Source organism: Teleopsis dalmanni, chromosome 2 (assembly GCF_002237135.1).
Source record: "Teleopsis dalmanni isolate 2A chromosome 2, ASM223713v2, whole genome shotgun sequence".
Classification (NCBI taxonomy): Eukaryota; Metazoa; Arthropoda; class Insecta; order Diptera; family Diopsidae; genus Teleopsis; species Teleopsis dalmanni.
The window spans coordinates 224,113,467-224,130,062 of NC_051847.1; the positions used below are offsets into that span (position 1 = coordinate 224,113,467).

Below are 16,596 nucleotides of genomic sequence, written 5' to 3' on the forward strand. Positions count from 1 at the left end.
AACTTAAAATATCGAAAAATATACAGCGCGCGAATTTTAAATGAGAATTTCCGAAAACTTTTCGGTCTTAATGTATTCACTTAGCGAAAAATGAGGCTCATCACTAAAGAAAATTTGATGTGAAATGTACCTACTACAAAGTAATATCTAACACTGAAGCGACAGTCCCTAACTATTGTATTCCATATCAGTAGACTACAGTGGTAACGAGAGACTGTGCATTGGATATAATGTTTCTTAAATGAATGTGTTTTAAGAAGTATACATACAGATATTTTCATCTAACGATATAAGAATAATATACGATATATGAGAGCTATTCGTCATTAAGTCAAGAGCGATAGAAGAGTACATTTACAACTTTTGCCATCATAAAATAATTGCAATTGTTTCGAAACAAATACAATAAAAACTTCAAAAGCGTATAACATAATGAAAAAATATTTCAAATCTCATAATATGTGTAATATTTAGTAAAAGTCACATATACGAAAATACAACACCCCAACATTTATTTAAGCATGTTCACATTTTAAGATAAAAAACTAATAAACTTGGGTCGCAGTAAATGCTACGAACAATAATAAAGTTTTTAATCTTAAGTGCATAGAATTAAAAGTAATTAAAAAAAATCAAATAAAAAATTAAAAAATTATTAAGCAATAAAATTGTTATAAAAAACGATAAACCATTTATTGAAATTCAGTTGATTGTCAAGTAGAAGTTAAATGGAAATAAAAAGTTCCAATTAGTTAATGTGGAAATGTGGAATCTAAAAAAATAAGAATGTTAAATATTATTTTCATAATGTATTAATTTTTTATTATAAACTATAAATATGATTATCACCGTGATCCTAGATACTGTGTCCAAAGAATCAGTGTAAGGTCACATGAAGCACATATGACAATCCCTTAAGATTTACAAAAAAAAACTTCTCAACTTACACGAAATTCTTTAGAAAATGAGTTTTCACAAAATGAAAAAACATATGTGTAGCTTATTAACAATCCCACTATTTCTGCGGTATATCTCAATAAGATTGCTTACACAAATCTGTATATCGTTAATAATCACCTTCTTCTAAATAGTATAAATGCAATTATATGTATAAATTTTTAATATATTTTGTTACAAATATTTACTTATATTCTTTTAATTTAAAATAATATAACAAAATATGAAAGAGGAATTTTAATATTATTACTACATAGCTTAGAATGTATTTGCATATATATATCTTGTATTTGTTATTTTTTTCGACAATATTCATTCGCTTCTGTTCATTTAACTAGCATATAATGTAAATTATAATTAATAATTATTTAATTCTTTAAAAGCAGACGAAATTTGTTATCACAACTGACCAAATTAGAAAGAAATACTAATTCCATTAAGTGTTCTGATTACTTAAAGATACTCGTATGATATGATAATAAATCAATAAATAAATAAATAATAATAATAAATTAATAATAAATTAGAAAGTAATAATAAATTATAAATTAATAATAAATTATAAATTAATAAATTATTTAAATCTGCTTTATCAGTAGCTACACACATTTAACTAACATATTTAATAAATATTTAGACTATTATTAGGACATTAAAGCTACTAGATTAAGAAGGATATTGGTACACTACGCTTTAAAATAACTATTGTGATAAAATGCGACTGAAAGTTCACTTCTTAATGTTCTTGCATTCCTTCTGTTGGAAGTGTTTATTAAAAGAGAAAAATTATTAGAAAAACATGGTGTTATTTGATATATAAGGTAGTATCAATATTGCCTATAGTGACTATTTTTATCAGTTCCGATCCAGATTCGTTATAGTTGCTTAAATTCTATATTATTTCATTTTATTTCTCTCTACCGGTTATATTTCCTTTTCACCATTTTAGCTTCAATTTTTCTTTCTATTTTTTCCATTCTATGTTGATTTTCAATTAATATTCTCTACTTGCTTCTATTTTTTTATATCACTCCATATCTATCAATTTTTTTTATGACATCTTGAACATTTGTGATAGCTCTATGTAACCACTACTATATATATATAAATTTAGTACTTACTTTATATTTACCATTCTTCTTTATTTCCAAATTCCCCACTTATATTTGTTCCAATAAGAACATAATTCTTACGCATTGATATATTCAGGATACAGAAATTACCATTTACCCTTTTTACAATATGTGTAAAAATATGTGACATTCATTCTGTTTTTAATAGATTTGCTATTAATTTTATTGCTTTTGTTTAATTGTCAAAAATAAAAAAAAATGTATTAAAAAATCATTTTTCTCATTTTAAATTACTTTGGCAATTGTGGTAAAAATTATATTTAAAAGGCAGATATGCATAGTGCGAACCACGTTTGAGGAACCAAGGGCCTGTTTACTCGGTAAAGCTACTTTTATTTCGCTGGCACTATCGGTAAATTTTTGTTCGTTATATTCAGATAATATTCTTATCGAGCTTAGCTCAATTTGCCAATTTAGTCCGAATGAACTTGCTTTCAACCATCGCACTCTTGCATACCTTAAAAATATTCTTCACATTTCGCCAACACACAAACGTCATAAATGTCCGTCAAAAGATTATTTTATAAGAATTTTTTACTTTTTGTTCTTGTTTTTTGTTTATGCGCCCGATTACAATGATACGTATACGATCCGTTAGACAAAATCGACCACTCTGTCGGTCGTCAGTTTAAAATTGAGCATGTGTGCGAATTTCGAGAGCTTTAACGAACGATATGTGTGCGTTTTACTGCATAGGTGAGTTGTGTGTGGTAAAGTTGAAAATAATTTTTGAAAATGTTTTGGCATTTTAGTAGTCGAATTGGTAAGAGCGAACGCGGTCGTTTGCGGTGTAAATAATTGTAATTGCACAATTCGCGTTTATAAATAAATAATATTTATAGTTTTGTGTAAAAAAAAATACTAAATTTAACGTAGACGGATCAAGTGCGTGGGTTGAAAGTTCGTGCCGGACAATACATGAAAAAATTGCGAAATTCTATTTTGTACTGTACTTCACTGTAATCACTGAAGTTTTTACCTTTTCCGAATTCACTCAACTCAATATTTAGCAAAAATACCTAAGCAGTTGCAACGAAATTTCAAGTAGTTAAGAACAGAAATTAGTACGGTAACAATTACAAACTAAAACAAATTCAACAAATTCAACAAATTCAATTACGAAAGCCTTTACAAGAAAGAAAAAAATTTTGAGGCAAAGAATTAATGTTTGAAAAATATTTGAATGTGCAAAAGTGCACTTGAATGAAAAATGTGAGTAAATTTACATTTTAAATTATCTACAAAATAATTATAGTAGCAATATTCTTGTAGTGCTTACTTATTTATATTGTGTTTATGTATATATATATATGTGTATGTATATAATTAATAGCAATTTTTACCCTGTATTTATCTGGTTTTATTTTATGCTGCCAATTCACTTGCTTCCTATTTTGACGCGTTGAATGTCAGAACCTTTTAAAAATTTTATTTATTATTTACAAATAAAAATATTTTTATAAAAAATATTTAAAAATACAAATATTTCATACATACAACTATAATGTTTTAAATTAAAAATTTTGTACATCATTAAGATTATTCTTTATTTTGAAACAAGGAAGATAAATATCTTGAGAAACTTTGTCCTTTGATTTAAACTTACCACAATTTTGTGGTGAAAATATCAGTGAAAATTAATGTTTTTTAACGGATAATTTTTAACAATATGAATTGTGACTTATAAAGTAAACATACTGGATTTTAATTTTACTTTTTATTTGATAAATTTGACTACTATTTTTTCATTTGAAATAATCTTGGCATACATTGAAAGTCATTTTATAAAAACAGTTTTATTGGATAATTTACTTTTTTATCTCTATATTTTATATTATATTTAACATGTAAAGGTATATGTTTCTTATTTAAACCAATATCATTTGCTTTATAAATTAATGGTTTTAGTATCTCGAAGAACCTTGCCTGCTACTCGTATCTTACAGTGCCTTTTGAAAACTAAATTTAAGTAAAATTTAGAACCTCGATAGGTTCTATGAATAAAAAAAGGAGGAAATATGTAGGGAACATAGAATAGTTTAATTAATTGAATCGACCAAACTACATTTGGTTGAACTGAAGTATTGTGATTTCAGATATTCAGTACTCTGTTACAATGTATAACATGTATTTTTCAATAATATCAGTTATTTTCTGACTACAAACCTTTCTTGATCAGTCGGTATTTTGATAATGATTTCATTTTTAATTCGTTCTTGATGCCGCTGTCTGATAAAGAAAATAAATCGATTATTTAGTATTCTTGTCATAATTTAACAGAAAACGTCTTTTTGAAAACTCAAATGTCTAGTTACTGTAGCTATTGTTTGGAGTTTTTCTAATCTCAAGTAATTATTTACAAAAAAATGAATTGGAAATATATTTCAATCGACTTTTGATTTTTTCAATATATTTGATATATTAGACATTATCAAAAATTGTCTAATGGATTTTTGCTATAATCTAGTGTTTCGTAAATCTTTAAAGAGACTATGAAAGACAAAAATTATATAAATTTTCATGAAAATAAAACACGTTTTAGGTATTGAAGTAAAAAATCCTTTTCAGACACTATGATTCGATTTTTTACATTATAGATTAATAGCTCTGATGTCAATTTAACTACTAGTTCCTTAAATAGATATGTGTTTGTTATTATATTACCACCTTTCAATAATGATATTGAAAAATATTTTACAATACACATGTTTAGCAGTAGGCTGAGTCTTATATAAGAATGTATATATATAATTATTTTACTTTAATCTTGTATGGATGTGTAATTCGTTTTTCCCCTTAAAAAACGATTTTCACCAAATCCGAAATGCATTTATTTCATGCATTTGACTTAAAATATTTTATTTTATTACATTTTTATTGGATCGTGATATCACAAAACAATTTCGGATAAAATATTGAAATTTAATTTAATTTATTATTTATTTAATATTTATCATTTAATTTTCCCAAAAACGCATTTCTTATGATTTTAAAATAAACAAGTTTTCTAATGAACTTTATTATGACCGCCACTGTCTCTGTTATGCTTTGACCTTTAGATATAATGGATTATTAAAATCTAAAGTTAATATATTCACAGCAAACTATTATTCTGCATTATCCTACTTGTTCGAATTGCTCTCGATACGCCACGAAAACCTTGACCATGGATGGTATTCGTTGTTCAGCCAATAAGTGCAGAACGCACTGAAAACTATGGTAAATGGAAAATGTCAACCATTAAGCAAATTATGCACAGAAACAACTATAAAAATTTTATATGTCATGAAACGTTTTAATTATTTTTTAATTTGTATTTCTAATATTTTTTTGTGATAATTAAATCGTTAAAAATTAAATTTATTCTAAAGGTAAAATTTTTAAGAAGAATCGCAATATTTAACTTATATTTCAGGACTTACAGTTTTAGTGATATTGGAAATGAATTATGATTTTTATGATCATGACTCTTAGTGTTCGTCTTTATGATTTATCAGAAAATTTTAGAGTTAAAGAAAAAATCCATGCTACCATGAAAATGTTGTATTAAAATAATTATCACATATATGTAAAATATTTATTATTTTTCTAACCAATAATACAGTTTATACGACTAAAAAATTAAAAAATCGAATGGAGTCCTTGCAGTCCGGTAATTGTTTATATGCAGTAACAACTAACAGTTGCTGCATAGGTCAGGCACAGTTTTTTGACGCCACCGTTTGAAGTGAAACGGCCATTTGAGAAAAACCCGGACAATGTTAAGCATATCTTTTGCTGTAAGGTTTAGCTGTCACGAAATTTTCGTTCTTAATGTAAACAAGAATTTTGAGTATAATTTTTTTGTGATTTGATTCAAATCAAAATCTTTTTAACAAAAGTTTTAAAAACTAATTTTTCCTTTGTAGTTTCGTATGTCTTCATAACAAAGCAGTAGTTTAAAAGTAACGGTATGGCATATTCTCTATTATCACTGTGTCCCTAAAAAATTATGTAATAAAACTTTTTTTATTGCGGTTCCATATTTTCTTGTTTGAATGTCAATTAAATCATGATTTAGGCTGACTATGGTCTTCTAATAAAAACGGTTTTTATTAACACTAAAATGTTCTAGTTATCTTAAAAAGCAATATTTGTTGTACTATGTTCCACTCTATTATTATTATTATTAAATAATAACAAATAACTCAACAATCACATCAAATTCTATTAATTTTTATTTAAAACTAATATTTTTTTTATATTAAAATCAAATTCTTAGAATCAAATTGAAAAAATGTGAATAGAAATAAAAAATTGTACCAAGTCTTATAACAATTCGCATATAATTGAATAATTTTATTTATACATAAAAACACATTTAAAAAAAGTAAATTTATTTTGCAAGTGCAAGTTTAAAGACAACAAAATATTTGTTATACGAATTATGGCGGGACACTTGTCAAGATCTGTGCGTCTACTTAACACAGCCAATAATTTTTCCCCTTCTCATTCTTCGCCCTATTTTTTCCATATATATTGTTGAAAATATTTTCCTCACACTAATATTTTCTTTTATGTTATGTTTTAGTTTTTGTTTAGTTTAAATTAACAAAAATCGGTGACAGATAAAGCCACCACAGCATGTGTAAGCTGGCAGTCTAGTATTTGTTTCCAATGCAATCAAACTGTTTATGCAAAAATATCGCCTGACTATTTATATATCTGCTTGTTTTTTTATTAAAAATTATTGTTTAATTTTGCTGCAATTTTATACAAAAATATACTATGCTTCACGTATGAATAACATTCTTTCCAGTGGAAATGTAATTTAATTTATCACAATTTCTTTTATACTTTCTTTACGGGTAAGCTTCTGAAATGTATTAGTTGCAATTTTAAAGAAAAATTTTTGGTTGCAATAAATAAAATCAAATTTTTTATTGTGTGATTGTTATTGCATATATAATCTGAACATTCATTCAGTTTTTATATATTATTTGATTTTTAATTATATTTTTCTAACAATTTAACATAAGAGCCATAAATATTATGCAGAAATGCCAAAATAAATGACAGTCTTGAGCAAAATTTATGTCTGTGATTTTAAAACTTATGTGTAGAAATTGACATAGTAATGTTTTGCAAATTATTTTTCAATATAAAAAACATATATGTTTCCCTGTAAACATTTTACAAACATTTATCGATATTTTTAAAGTGTCTGCTAAATTTATTATAATCATTTAAAAAAATTTTTAAACAAATAGTTTATTATTATAGATTACTATTATAGATTAATTATTAATAGAAATAAATAACTAAACTATTGCATATTGATTCTTATAAATATATATTACAATAAACAAGAGTTTCCATACTGACGAAAATATTTTCTGCCACGATTCATAGCAAACATTTTTCACACTACTGTTACGCATCTTTTTCTAAAGCTTAAGCAAATCGCTCGCAAATCGTAGAAGTCATTGTATATTATGAACATAAAATAGAAAAAAAACTTACATAGAAATGTATAACAGCAGTTTTGAGTGGCATTGGCCAATTTCTGCTGCCAATATGGCTCAGTTCGCTGCGTGCCTTTGTCGTTTGTGTTTGTCGATAGTTCGTGTTAACCGTTAAAGTGGACTAATTTCTGAAATAAAATAATATTAATATACAGTGTATGTATATAAATATAGAAGCAAAGATACATACAAAACAGAAATTATGTTAATTTTAATTTTTTAAGAAAATTAATTTTGAATTTGCATTGAACTAACTTGAAAACTTAACAAATATATGACGAGAGATTACTGTAATTATATACACCACCAATAACGAGGCATGTGTTGAAAAAATCTTAAACAAAATTATCGCACAACGAATGAAACAAACTGAAATCGAAACGAACTTAAACAAAAATTGTTAAATTTAAATGACTAAACAAAACAACAACAACACAGCTTAGCCAAAGCGATTGTAGTATTGCTACGGTTCCGTATCCGTCAACAGTAACGGAATGTGATCGTTGATATTTTTGTAGAAACTTAAATTCAAAACTTATAAATAATTTTTAAATTGTGCTAAAGTAAGATATTTAATCACTCAATGATTAAAACTAATACTTAAGTTTGTGTCAAATAAATTCGATAAATAATTGTTAAAGCTAAAGCAATGTAAAGTAAAGTAAAGAAAAAATGTTGACTTCAATATTTTGCAATTATTAAAATGCTTAAAAAACTATATAAAAAATGTAAGAAAATTTCATTTTATAAAATAAACATGTAATATTTATTACATAGCTATGTATATAATTCAAATAAATGCTAATAATTAACACCAGCGGTTCGCGATGTGACAGATTAAGAATTATTGTGCTTTCATAATGTTAATTTAATGCCCGAAAATGTTATAAATAAAAATATTACAAAATTAATTTAACAGCTTCAAATGCAATGTTAAAAATAAATTCTTTGCAAAATGAAAACAAATAACTAAAGTCTTAACAAAATTAAACAATTTTAATTTTGTTATTTGTTTTTTCTTTTTGCTTCTTCTGGTAAAGTCAATTTAATTTTGCGCTTTTGAATTTTTTCTCTTTTTCTATTTACTTTTTCATCGTTATTGTTATTGCTTTTTGTTTTTATTTTGCTCTTGCAATGATGCAATTGTTCTCATAAATAAGTTTTTATGTCAATGTTTGGTGTTGTTGTAATTAGTGCGAGTAATGCGCGGATAATCACAATAAAAACAAATAAAAATGCAAAAGAAATTACATTTATTCCCTCTTTTGAACCAAATCACACAACAACGATTAAGTAACGTGATTGTAGTACATGTTAAAAAAATATTAATTAATAAACCTAAACATTTTGTGTAAACATTATTTTTTTAACTAAAATCATGATTATTCTTATTAAAATTTGGTTTTAACTTTATTAATGAAATTAAAAGTACATTTAGTATGAAAACCGTTTCAAAGTGGTGAGTAGACTCACCTCACCTCACTCGTTTTCTTGTATTGTAATGTTGTAATGTGTGTCCTGGAGTAGATGTCACCCAGCAGCTTTATTTAATTTTCTTCGCGACGATTTTGATCTCTACGTAGGTCTTTTTTATTGCTTTGGACTGGTGTTCGTTTTTTATAGAATGATACTACACTGATCAGTGTATTTTCTTGGCAATATGACTTTCATATAATATAAAACTTTTAATAGTGATTCATACCATTTTAATAAAGAAGATTTACAACTCTTCTACTAAAACACAATTTTTATCAGACCTAATGCCACGATAACTCAATATGCTTTAACTGGTTAACGCTAAACTCTTACATAGAATTGTATTTAAAAATTGACCGAATGTCGAGCTCGATCTGAACCCATATAAACTCCACCTCCTTTTTGAAGAGCAAAATCGACAATATCAGGACACATATTAGCTTTTGGGCTAGACTAAAACTTTTCAAATTAAACTGTTGTGAATTGCCTTACTACAGTGAAGATATTTGGTATATTGGGATCGTATATTTGTAAAGATCGTTATTTCTTAATAAATTTATTAATTTTTTTATATTACTATTCAGTTTGGCTTTTAACCTTTTATTTTAATTTGAGATTTTCATTGTATGACCTTGCAAAAAAAAATCTTATTTGGTTCATTATTGTCCAATGCAAGTGTAACTTTAACAGGATCTTAGTTAACTATAAGACTTCTCCTTGAAGATAATCTTACACTTCCTCTAAAGTCTGTAACAACCTTAAACTTGCTGAGATCCAAATAACATTATAATAATAGATCAAATCAGTTTATAGTGCTAATTCTTTAAACTAACTTAGCGTGAAAAACTAATATTGCTTTTTTTTCTAATATTAATAATACCATAAAAGTAATAAATCAATTAAAAATAACTCAAAATATTGTTTATAGTTTAGTTCAATGTTAATTAAAGAAATTACGAAACTTAATTTTATTTAAATATTTTGATTTATTCTCACATTTTTATTAATTCAATTAACAGCTTATTAGATTCGCTTTCAAAGTCTCGAGATCGCTAAAAAATTGATACCAAACGGGTTTTGTTTGCTGCACACTCATTGACTAAATATTTTATTATTTCTTCTCTAAAATATTATTTTGACGTGTAGCAAATAAAAAACCAATAAAAATAATTTAATCACACACATATATATATCTTATATCATTACATTACTATATAGATCATTACTGTTTAATTGACTACAGTGACTAATCAGCAAATACCCGTCTATTTCACATGATTAATAATTATATTTGCTGGTATATTTATTTTCCTCACAAGATAAGCTTATAGATGAGCTTCAATGAACTGTAACCAATTTGTAACTGTAACTGTCAAGAAAGTGCTCTTTCTCTTTTTTCTCTCTTAGCCAAACCACACCCGTTATTGGGAAAAGTCGATATGACTAAATGTCTGAATGTTTCATATTCATCTAAATTTACACGGTAAAAACAGTTTATCTGCTTGGATTTCCATACATTAGTGGCTTGAAAGAACTGCTGTTCTAATATTAATATGTGCCCAGATTCAGATCTTATTATGTTAAGAACTGGTCGGCCGGGATACAGTGTATATTGTCAGTGATTTGCAATAGTTTACAACCAAACATTTTCAAAGATGACACTTTATTATGTTAAAAACAGATCGACCGGGATATTGAATTCGGAAATTAGAATAATTTTTTTTCTTGTATACCGACTATTTATAGAGATAGAGACTATTTTACTTAATTTTTAAAACAATTATGTTGTTATATTATTACCGCTCAAAAGTAACAAAATAACTATTGAATAATTTTTCTTCTAAGCTTTTTTATCGAAGCCATTAACGAATTTTATCGTTTCTATATAAATATTAAAAAATATATTATTTCAAATTAAATAAAACAAATAAAATAATTCATTATAAAAAACAGCAGCTATTTATGTACTAGAAATACCCAGCGTATTATGAATACCGAGCGTCCAGCGTCCAGAGGCTTGTTGTCTTTCAGCAATTAGTCACTTTAAGCGAGTAATTGCTTTACACGCTCAACATTTAATACGACCACTTGAATGATGTGTGTCAGCATTAAGTACTGATTTAACATAAAAAAAAATTTAATAAAAATATTATTTTCCGTTACTAAAAGCTGTGTGGGATCTGCTGGGTTACTGGGTAGGCGGTTGCAAGTCTTTCCCAGAATGGCAAACAATTCTCCCATTCAAAGAATATATTTTAGAATATTAGGAATAATAAAAATATTTGCTTACTTTTCGTTTTTCTTTATGTAATACTTAATAAATAGAATTAAACACAATATTTGCCTCTTTGTGGTTAAATCCGCTACTGTTATCAATGCTTCTTTCAAACAATAGGAAGGGAACGAGTCGGGTTGCGTAAAAAATTGAAACTTGATTTAGTCATCGACGGGCACTGTAAGCACGTGTGATGTCATTTTTAGTTAATTTTATAAAATAATTAAGTCACAAATTAGTTAATTTTCTATTGTTTTTCGTTCTCTGTTTTATTTGTATTGTTTGTTTTGTTTTATTGGGACTTGTAAGTGTTTTAGTAATTGTTGAACAGTTATAATTAATTGACCACGATATCCAAAAGTAAAAAATACATAATATTTTTCTATATACATACATATATTTTTATGATATCAAGTGTTTAAATCAAGTGATAAAATTATTCATTGCGATAATCATACAAAATCAAACGAAATCACATGAAACTGCAAATCTTAAATAAATAAACAATCAATAGAAACAATATCTTTTTCTAACGTGTCTACAACAAAAAGTACATCGAAACGCTTCTGAAATATTGTATCTACACAAATAAACAACAAGCACTGACATCTATTTTTATGAGTCTTGGAATTTTGCATCTGGCATTTCTTCCGCCTTGCGCTACAGGTGCTAATCGGTGAATATAGCATTCACATCAGAATATTTCCTCCTAAGATACTGTAACGCTTTCGCTACGCTCAACTTACTTGGGTGCTCTTTTCGCAGCGATTGTTTACTTTCGGCACTGCTCTGGAAGAGGTCATGTTCACAGTTTGCGGAGGAAAATTTATAATATTTTCCTCCACAAACGTTATTACAGATATTTTTCCTCCAATAAATATTCTCACCGCCTCCTACGTACGAAATGTTTATATTTTAATGTTTATATTTCGTTGAATGTGCGTGTCTGTATCCGATTTATGATCTTTTTTCCCTAACTCAATTTGTATCTTCAACGTTTTTATTCCAATAAATAAAAATCATTTGTAAAATATTTATTTGATGCTTTGATGTTTGCTTTGCTAATTGTTTTGACTTTTAATTGAAAGATTAGATATGTTGTACAATTCAGCAATCCATTCCATTCAGAAATCACTTAAAAGTGCACAACAATTTTCCATTATTTCCAGCAATTAATTTGAGAAGTCCCAATTACAAATTGCTAATGAATTGCATTTTGTATCTTAAGCACTTTAAGTGTCTAATTAAGTTGTGTATTAAAGTATTTTTCAGTGGAAACTCAATGTAATTAAATGGGAATTACGCTCATTTTATGAAATAGCACGAAAAATGTTATCTATTAGATAGAATATCTATTCCTGATACTAAAAAAATAGATGAACGTTTTAAAGCGTTTATATAAACTAATGAATATATTATTTTATAATTACTTAAATATGTGTATGAATAAATATATCTAATCATTACATTATTATTATTAAAAGTCACAATAGAACAAATTGACCTTCTAACTTAATTGTGACTCATCTAAACTAAAATAAACATGTTTCTTCACGGAGAATGATTCCAAATGTCATTCTGTTTTATTAAAAGAAGAATGGATTACCGAATTCGGGACCCTTTGAATGCAGTGCACGACTAAAGCGTATGTTTCTCTATGTGATTCAAAGAATTTAGAGTTGTCATAGTTCTTTAGCTCCCATTTATCAAAGGCAATGATTAACAGAAGTGTGTCCAAATAGATTTCTTGCATAAACACTAAACGGATTTTTTATATCAAACTTAAATGAAACTAGGACTATTTTTAAACCTAATAATGTCTCTCGACTTAAGAATCCAGACCTCAATCAACAGAATGTGAAAGAGACACTTCAACAAAAATTAGACGGATGTACTTGAGTCGTTGTTTAACAATTCGATGTCACGAACAGATAAGATGAACTGATGTTTCACTTTGTAGTGCATAGAATCTACAGGTGTCAATATTCTTCAATTTAATTTTTTTTTGGAAAACGGTAGTTAACATGAGCATGTTTGATTAAGAAATTAATGACATTTTAACTATCTGCGACCTGCAGGAACCATTGTTAGTACTCATACCGTCTAAATGTGGATATCCTGCTAAAACGTTTAGCTATTTCGTTAACATCGAATATCAAAGATTCGTTAGTCAGATGAATGTACATTGGTGTCAACACGCTTTTTGGATTGTCTTAGATCTTTGGTATTGACCTATGACTTTTCAAACAATTTATATACAATTTATAAACAATTATAAACAATTTATATGGACCATAGAGATGTCCAGTTACTTTGTGTTTTATATAAAGTCTTTTGGCAAGCCTTTAGATTGTTGCATTGCCATCTTATGCTTCTTGTCTAGGTATCACTAATACATATATGTATATTTTATCATGGATGTCTTCTTTTAAAAATTTTACTCAACCGCAACAAGTTTTTAAGTTCTGATAATACTGTTTTTACGTAACTGTTTTTTCACAATTTTTTTATAATTTCTTCATATATAAAACAGATTCGAAATAAGAGCTATTAGGTATCTACCAATCTCAAGTCCCATTAAAAACTCTATGAATAAAGCGCGAAGAACAGAAAACTGATTTATAGCCAGATAATTACACCAGCATTACTTTATGGGTGTATTGCGTATAGCAAAGCTGCCGACTCTACTATACAAAAGCTACAAGTTGCTGAAAATCAGGCTCTCCGAAGTCAGGCTCTTCAAAGTGCCTTGGTACATCCGCACAAACGACATGTTAAGAGACCTTAGAATAAACCCGATCACAAAATACATAAGGGACAGAGCCCTGAAATTATATGCGAAAACTGACAGGCTATCCTATTTAGCACTATCTAATCTTAGAGTAATCACTCTCTGCACGGGGGGTACGCAGATTTTAGATCAATCACTGAATAATCATGAAGCTTATAAGGAATACATAAATTAGTCAATGAGATGGGTGGGACCCCGTAGTGCCCCCAGCTATCAAAGAGTAAAAGTGCCCAGTTGCGCTAACTCGAAAAAAGGATCAACATACATACATACGTATATTAGTTATAAACAGATCATGATTTAAAGGAATTATCAAATTAACTGCTTTATTAGCAGTTGATGGAAGACGAAAATATCAACTTAAAAAGAGAAAGAGCAAGTACTTCTTTTGTTTCTGCGAGTACTATTATTATAAAACATTGATTTGGTTGAATTAAATTCTAATCATGGAAGCACAAAATTAATCTTTAAAACGATAAACTATAGAATTACAGTTATATAAACTATAGTGCTCAGAATTATAGAAATATTGGCCATTATCCAATTAAAAACACTGCCACAATCTCTATTAATTTAATAGTAAACTAATTTCCAGTAATTAATAATCTTGTTAATATTGTCATGGACGAAATATGGGATCCCCATATTTAGTACATTTAACACACCGGTATGGTGTATATAATCAATCGTTCTATTGGGAGTCTAATACCATTAAAGTTCTTTTCTTATTACAACTATAACATAGCACGTCTACTTACTAAATCAACATCTTTGTAAATTCTAAATATATTCTATATGCAATTATGAAAAGTATTCCTTGTACTGTGAAATGTGAACAACAGCAAATCGAGTTTATTTATCTGAGATACAATGTTGAATTAATTCATGTAATTATCCAAAAATTATCTTATCATTTCATTTGTCGTTCGTTTTCCTTGTCGTAATTGCTGTAGCGTGAGAAGCTTCAATTTAATATTAAAGCCAACAATTTTCCAAACCTGAAACTGATTTAATGATTCTTTTTAAATACAATATAAATAATTTATTCGTTTATATACCATTTTTCATAACCTATTTTATTTTAGTTTTGCTAAATTTTTTTATTCTCCAAGTGCCAGAGCAGCTTTAAATATGCAATAGTGATGTTGAATTATTTATTATCTTCTAATCAGTATAACACAATCATGTGTGAATAAATCTAACTATTCAGATTATGTATCTACAAATAATAATGACAAAAAAAATTATTTAATTTATTTACCTTTTGGCACAAATTTCAAAGGAGAAGGTTATGTGGTCCGTAAATGTTTGAGCACTGACATAAGCAAAAAATACCTTTCGCGTATGTTGCCATATACCATATGCACACCCAACATTTGCTTAAGCCAACAACCGAAGACATCATCAGACACACACAGCCCATCAATTTCATTTAATATACCTACACTATATTCTACTAGTGGATGTGTATATATCAGATGTCTAAAAATATATTTCATTAAATCGTCGTCGGCGCCGTTGCTAGAAACTTGAAATGACAAAATCTTTTTTTGTCATTGTCTTGTGATTATTTTCAAAATTATAAATAATAGATAAACTATGTATATTAAATATTCATAATCAAATTATGTGATGAAAGATATATCAAATGAATCGTTTATATAAGGCAGGAGTTTAAATATAATATGTAGATATATAATGTATATTATATAAAAAAATATATTTTCTACAATTATTGTATGATGTGAATTTCTTTAACTTTTAGGAACTCACTTATCAAATGCTGTTCTTTAATATAACGTTAATTAGTTTTATATTCTTACATTACATTTGCAAATATTTTTTAGGTAATAATGTCTTCCGAGGCTGAAATTATTATCAACTTATCTGCATAGATTAACAATTTAAAATTCTTTCATATGTGATCTATCACATGATTTAAGAAGCCACACCATGTTTTCATATCTATACTTTCTTGAAGTATTTCACAGAAGTATTTCAAGTATTTCATTTCTATAATATAAACAACTCGTTCATTAACAACTCGTTGACATGTCATTAACACAGACTTGTTAAAACTAAAATCTTTCCAGAGCATATGAAGAGATAAACTGACATTCATAACTTTGTTTAAGGCATCATTAACAGTGATTTACCGATTTTCTTAATTATTGAACACCTACTGTTCAATATGCCACCAGTCTATTAACAGCAGCAATCAGTGCACCTTTCACGATTCATCAGTAATTGATAGCTGCAAAGGTTTGTGGTTGTGATATCACAACGGGCCATTATTTAAGCTCAAGTAACCCTAGGGTACAAAGCCGCCACTCCAACCTAACCTAATCTATCTTTTTAGTGTAGTATCCTCTTAATTTTTACTGCAGAATATTTTTCATGGATATACATATATATATATACATAAGTAAGTTGTAAACGTTGCTGGGTTACATATTTTTT

The 16,596-nt window shown here is 27.2% G+C and overlaps 1 protein-coding gene across 4 annotated transcripts in view; it reads left to right on the forward strand.

Moving 5' to 3' along the window:
* The first annotated feature begins 2,836 nt into the window (after positions 1-2,836).
* The window catches only part of LOC119683177 (sodium/calcium exchanger 1-like), a 75,703-nt gene continuing 61,943 nt past the window's right edge, over positions 2,837-16,596 (forward strand). For 2 of the 4 annotated variants that reach the window (XR_005252632.1, XM_038096796.1), the window contains exon 1: positions 2,837-3,302. The gene's annotated coding sequence lies outside the window, so the exon portion shown is untranslated. The remainder of the gene's footprint in view (positions 3,303-16,596) is intronic. The other 2 variants (XR_005252633.1, XR_005252634.1) reach the window with 1 other exon arrangement.